Source organism: Macrobrachium nipponense, chromosome 20 (genome assembly GCF_015104395.2).
Source record: "Macrobrachium nipponense isolate FS-2020 chromosome 20, ASM1510439v2, whole genome shotgun sequence".
Lineage (NCBI taxonomy): Eukaryota > Metazoa > Arthropoda > Malacostraca > Decapoda > Palaemonidae > Macrobrachium > Macrobrachium nipponense.
In genome coordinates this window covers 22,410,797-22,416,961 of record NC_061089.1, presented here as the reverse complement: position 1 = coordinate 22,416,961, position 6,165 = coordinate 22,410,797, and positions in this window count along the sequence as shown.

Here is a 6,165-nt window from a genome sequence, read left to right as displayed (position 1 = left end):
TTCTTTTTATATACAAGCCTTAATAATAATTATGGTGAATGGAAGTTGACGGCAATAATATTTGTTTAATTTCCATAATAAGAAATACATACAGGTTTTTCCTACAATATAAAAATAGAACGTAAAGTAAAAATGCAAACTATAATAAAAATTAAAATAAATAATAACAAATATATAAAAAAACTAACTGTGTATATGATTATATAATAAAAATACATTATATACAATATAATATATTAAAATATAATGAATATAAGATAAAATATATAGTAAAATATACAAACATGACACCCGGTCAAGGTGTGATACGCCCCCGTTTAACTGGAGGAGAGGGTGAAACCATTTCCCGTCGAGGAGAAGTCAAAGACGTCGAAGAGAGAGGAATTAACATTGTATATTTTACTATTCTCTCTTCGACGTTTTGAACATCCTTTCACCCGTGGGAAATGATGTGATGGATGTAGGGTCGGAGGAATAGGAGGAGTAGGAATTCTCGAGGTGCTAGGAGCGGGAATATTTAAAATTGAGAGATTGCCGCAACTACCGGCGCCACCACTACCCTCTCTAGATCCTCCTCCTCCTCCCCCTCCCCCTCCCCCTCCCCCTCCTCCTCCGCTATACCCTCTTCCACCCCCAATGTCTTGGATGTCCATACGCCAACGATTTATAAGGTGTCACATAATATCTCTTGCTCCTCTAAAGGACAGAGAGATACCTTTCGCTGGCTCGTATGACACATCGTGCCTCCTACTCTTTGTGGGAAAAGTTGTGCCAAACACGAGTATAAGTAATCTCATTCTTTTCGATTACAGCTCGATACTGTCATGTGGAATGGTCTTTTGCCGGCATCTTTGTACACCTTTCAAGGTGTTACTACGACTAGTTTCCGTCAGATACGAATAAACTTTAGGTTTAACGCCGATAAATTCCCTCATGAGTTCAGCCCCCCCGTTTCAACCTTCACTAACCCGAGTTCCCCCTTACGTGAACTCATCATACAATTCGTGAGTTTTGGGGAAATTACTCAAATCCATGTAGGGTTTGAGCACACCCTTCAGTTTCCCGATTGAGGTTATCAGTCACCAGGGAAAAGATCAAGCTGTCAGTGTCGGTATAAAGGAGCTGAACTCGGTGTCCATACTGCTTTCGAAGAACGTCGTAATAGAACCGATACATCATATCCTTCGCCATGTCTAGTATACTGAAACCGATATAAATCGGGGATTCAGCCATAACAGGACTCTTTGCAATGGTTTACAATGTACCGTGTCGTTACCCAGTTTTTTCCAAAGACTTGTACGTGTGTTTGGACACATTCCTGAGAAGAGAGGCTTCACCGGTGGTGACGACAGTTCGGGTAGAATAATTCAATGAACTTTTTAATAGTGACACCGAAAAGACCATTCATTATGATTTTGATGGTGTTCCTCTTGTCCGGATCGGTCTCTTTAGCACGCCTTTCGGCATTCTCCAGAATATATTCCCTCAAATAAAAATCCTGTTTGAATTTGTACACTTTCCTTATTACATCAACTTCGAGACCGAGCCTTATCAACGTTTGTAATAACGGAAGACAGATCAAGTGATTACGCATGGGTAAATGCGTACCCGTCAAACTTAACATTTTTCTTGGGTAGCTTCACCTTGAACTTATTCATTAGGTTTTTACTATAGGGCGATAGATCCTGGTGAGTCACATTCATGTGATGAATGGCAGAGAGGGAGATCGTCCGTCTGTAGAGCAACATCCCGTCTAACTGGTTTGGTATCGAGCAGTATAAAATAACCGTATTCACCCTGTGAATCAATGGCGGTAATATCGCTAGCGACAAAACTTTCTAATTCGACAGGGGAAAGTTCAGTTATTTTCACCCAAGGGCATTTTGTATTTACTCATAATGTGGGATACAAACTGGTGAAGTCAACGTATATATGTACGATTGAGGATCACCCACCCTAAAACTGGGATTTAACTCTGGATTATTAGCTACGCATTGCCTTCGAACTAGACTACAAAAACCGCCGCGGATGTTTTTACAAATTAATTGATAGAGTTCACCATTCGAAATGAGGGGAGACGAATTTTAGAGGAATATAGGAAAGCATCGAGTGAGAGAGAGGTAGAAGTCAGGTAACGGGCAGGGTCTAGTCGAATTGCACCATGGCAGCCTTCCTCCAAGCTAAATAAACGTTCCACGCCTAATAAATCCCACATCCATTAACAAATACAAAACGGTATGATCTAGAAGATTGGTGCAATTAGTGGCGTTCCAAACCTTGACCACGTGTGCATAGCCCCCGCTGGAAAGGGTTTCTCCCGTAAGTTCCGAATCGAAAAAACTCTCGAGAAGGGATGCCGGGCTTTCGCTGGATATTGAAGCCCGTCACATAATCATAAGGGTAGTACTGTTTACCCGTACCCAAAACTAAATCGAGACAATCCCGAGAATACTGGGTTAACAACTGACGTGCGATTTCGAGGGAACCTTTCTGTTTGATATGACTCGAGGCGAGACTAGAAAGGGTCCCCCTAATCACGTTGTTGCTATCCACGAATCTCAGATTGCCCGATCTGGCCGAGTAAAATTTACTACCCTCGCGTTTCAGAATTTCAAAATCATGCTGAGCCCCCGCCTCTTTCAAGACCAGGGCGATGTCATATGACAAATTGTGTACGAACACTGTTAAAGTTGGCTCCTTAAATTGCATATTCAAATTACACTGTTGACACAGTGCACACACAAAGTTGTCCCGTGCCACAAAATGAGCGTGATGTCGCATTTTCGTGACTCCAGCCTTGAATTCGACGTTACATCCTCTGCAATGAGTGCTCGCTTCAAACTTACGGGCGGATTCAGGACTCATATGTAAAGGATACGCACGCATTTGTTCACGCAATAACGCCCAGTCCCGGTTCATGTTCTGCAAACAATCATCAACGCATTTCTCTCCGTGACTTAGTCTATGGGTACAATATTCCCCCGTTCTACCGTCAACGATCACGTAGCAGTAAGCGAAAGCTTTCTGTCGAGATACTATTCTCGGATCGTCTTCTCCGGTCTTCGGTTGAATATTATACGCCTCAAATCCAGGAAAGCCATGTGCGAGATTGGCAGCAGAGCTTTAACTTTAGTAAACTGTTTAAATTGGCAGGGGTTCTGGGTATTCGACAGTGGTTCGAGCAGTACAGGCCTGTGTGTGCGCCTCACGGATGGTGGAAACTATTTAAACAAAGTCAAACAATTGTAACACATACCACCCGCGTGCTCAATCCCCCGCCCCCCTGCTTGAATCCGTGTCGGAACTTCTTCACGAATGCCAACATATCCTTAATCAATGCGACGTGGTCGTCAGTGATTAATAACAACGTGACCAAATGAGGGCTTTGGGGGTTACCACCTTTCCTCGCTAGATGTACCGTCCAATGTTTTTTCCGCTGTTTCCCCATGAATAATTCACATAATTTATACAGATATATGTTGAGGTTATTCCCCTTTTCTAATGTTTTGAAAGAGTCATGGGTCAACGGCATATCTGGCGAGTGTTTGATATTAAATTGTCCCCTCATTCTCCTCATTAAGACACGAGGGAGGTTGTTAATACGTGTGGGAGGGTTATCTCGCAGTACAACGTACGCTTCTAACGCTGTAACGACACAGTTGTACCCGGACTGAATATTGATAACCTGATCACTACCGCGGACTCCCTTGGGATACACCTGGAAGTTATTAATATTCACTAACTCACGCCGCGTGATATGAAGTTCAACCCTATCTAGCGAGGTCATACACCAACCCGAACCCTCAGTACGGTTGAGTCTTTCTTCCAAGTTATTAGCTATAAACTCAATAGCCTCCTCCAGGGAGTCATAGATCGAGTCAATCGTAGTGAGGGTAGGGTGGAGTACATACATAGAAAGCACTTTTTTTCATTCATGTCGCCTAGCATCCTCACGCTGGTGATAATAAACGCACCAGTATAGCATAGCCGATCGAATACCTCTTTCGAGGAAGTTACTGTGCACATCTTCGCGTAATCGGGTTATGACTACTACTTAACTTCATTGCCACGTCAATGTGTGACCCTACTGCAGCCGCATAATGAATGGTACTCACTACCTTATTACCCTCCGTTCTTTCCCTCGTGAGTGAAGATCCCCTTCTGGTTCCTACACCTCCACCAACGCGCGATGCTTCATTATTATTATTACTCCCCATCAAATCTTCATCTAATGGGAAGTCTTCAGCGAAGGGATCTGTAAAGATAATTTTAAATAAGCACCGGAGTGAACGTGTATTATAATAATAATAATAATAATAATAATAACTGCAAAAACTGCAATAATAGTAATAATAAAATAATTAATAATAATAATAATAATAATAATAATAATAATAATAATAATAATGACCAGCCCCCCAGTCAATTAAGCAACATTGGGGCTGGTCAGTCGTTGGATGGGTGACCGCTCTCCTCGGCGTTGATTCCTTGGGAAAGGATCTTTACCATAATTTCCTCAGTCTACTCAGCTGTAAATGAGTACCTATCCCTGATGGGGTAGGGTCCAGCTATGGGTTAAATAGCAAAACTCAGCAATGATGGAAAGAAATGAAGGAATAAACGACAACGCGTAAATGGAACCTCTGGCAACAGAGGAGCTTCGTCCGGCAACCAGGTATTCAACCCAATTGAAGGGGAAGACGGTCAGGTACTTGGAGGTCGTCATCCAGCAACTGATCACCACAACGAAAGTAATCAACAGCCTGAGATTGGAGCTACAGAGGCAAAAAGGAAGAAATGGACAAGAGAAGAAAATAAGGAAATATGGAGATGCTACATCAGAAGCAACCCGAGCGGAGAGAGGATATAGAAGAAGATTGATCAACATCTGGAATGAGAGGAATAACACCCCCCAAACCGAGCAGAGGCTGGCAGACCAAGTAAGGAACATAAAGAAAAAGAACTGGCTCTCCCCAACAGAAAGAGAAGAACTGGAAAGGGAAATGTCACACGACAACGAATTACACGAAGACGAACTGAGAGACGATGCCACAGAAAGACAACAGGGAGGATGAAGTATCAAACAACGACACACGAAGAAACACCGACGAAGTAACAGAGAGGACGGAATGGGTAGAAAAGATTAGACAATGGATGGAGCCAGATACAGAGAGAACAAAGATCCCCTCCATGAAAGCCTACAACACCAAGAAATTAAGGGAGAAAACAAGTGAGGTCAATGAAATAATGGGCCTAATACACACCACCAGTATCACAGAAACAAATAACTTGACATATGCAGGAGCAAGATTAGTAGCAGAACTGATGGGGATTCGAACACCAACACCACCGTCACAACCAACCCAACAGAAACCAAAACAGCAACCTCCTTGGAAAAGGCGCCTGGAAAAGCAAATCATGGTGATGAGATCTGACTTGAGTAAACTGAAAGAGATGGCAGAAAAAAGGCTAAGAAGCAAGAAAACAAAAGGAGGAACTCAACGAGAAATACAAAGTACAAGAGAGGGGATAAACAAACACAATAGAAGATGTAAAACAGAGGCTTAAGGCCAAAGCACACAAGATCCAACGGTACATGAACAGGAATAAGGGATACCAACAGAACAAACTATTCGGAACCAACCAGAAAAGACTATACAGCAAACTAAGAGGGGAAGACAACCACCCAGAAATTCCTGAAGCCGAACCAAGTAAGAGACTCTGGGAAAACATATGGAGCAATCCGGTATCACACAACAAACATGCAACATGGCTCCAGGAAGTCAAGGAAGAAGAAACAGGGAGAATAAAACAAAGATTCACAGAGATCACGACAGACACAGTCAGACACCAACTAAAGAAAATGCCAAACTGGAAAACCCCAGGTCCCGATGAAGTCATGGATACTGGCTCAAAAACTTCAAGGCCCTAACACCCACGAATAGCAGAACAACTCCAGCATTGTATCTCAAATCACCAAGCACCCAAATGGATGACCACAGGAAGAACATCCTTAGTACAAAAGACAAGAGTAAGGGAAATGTAGCCAGTAACTACAGGCCTATTCACCTGCCTGCCACAAATATGTGGAAGTTACTAACAGGTATCATCAGTGAAAGGCTATACAACTACCTAGAGGAGACAAACACCATCCCCTACCAACAG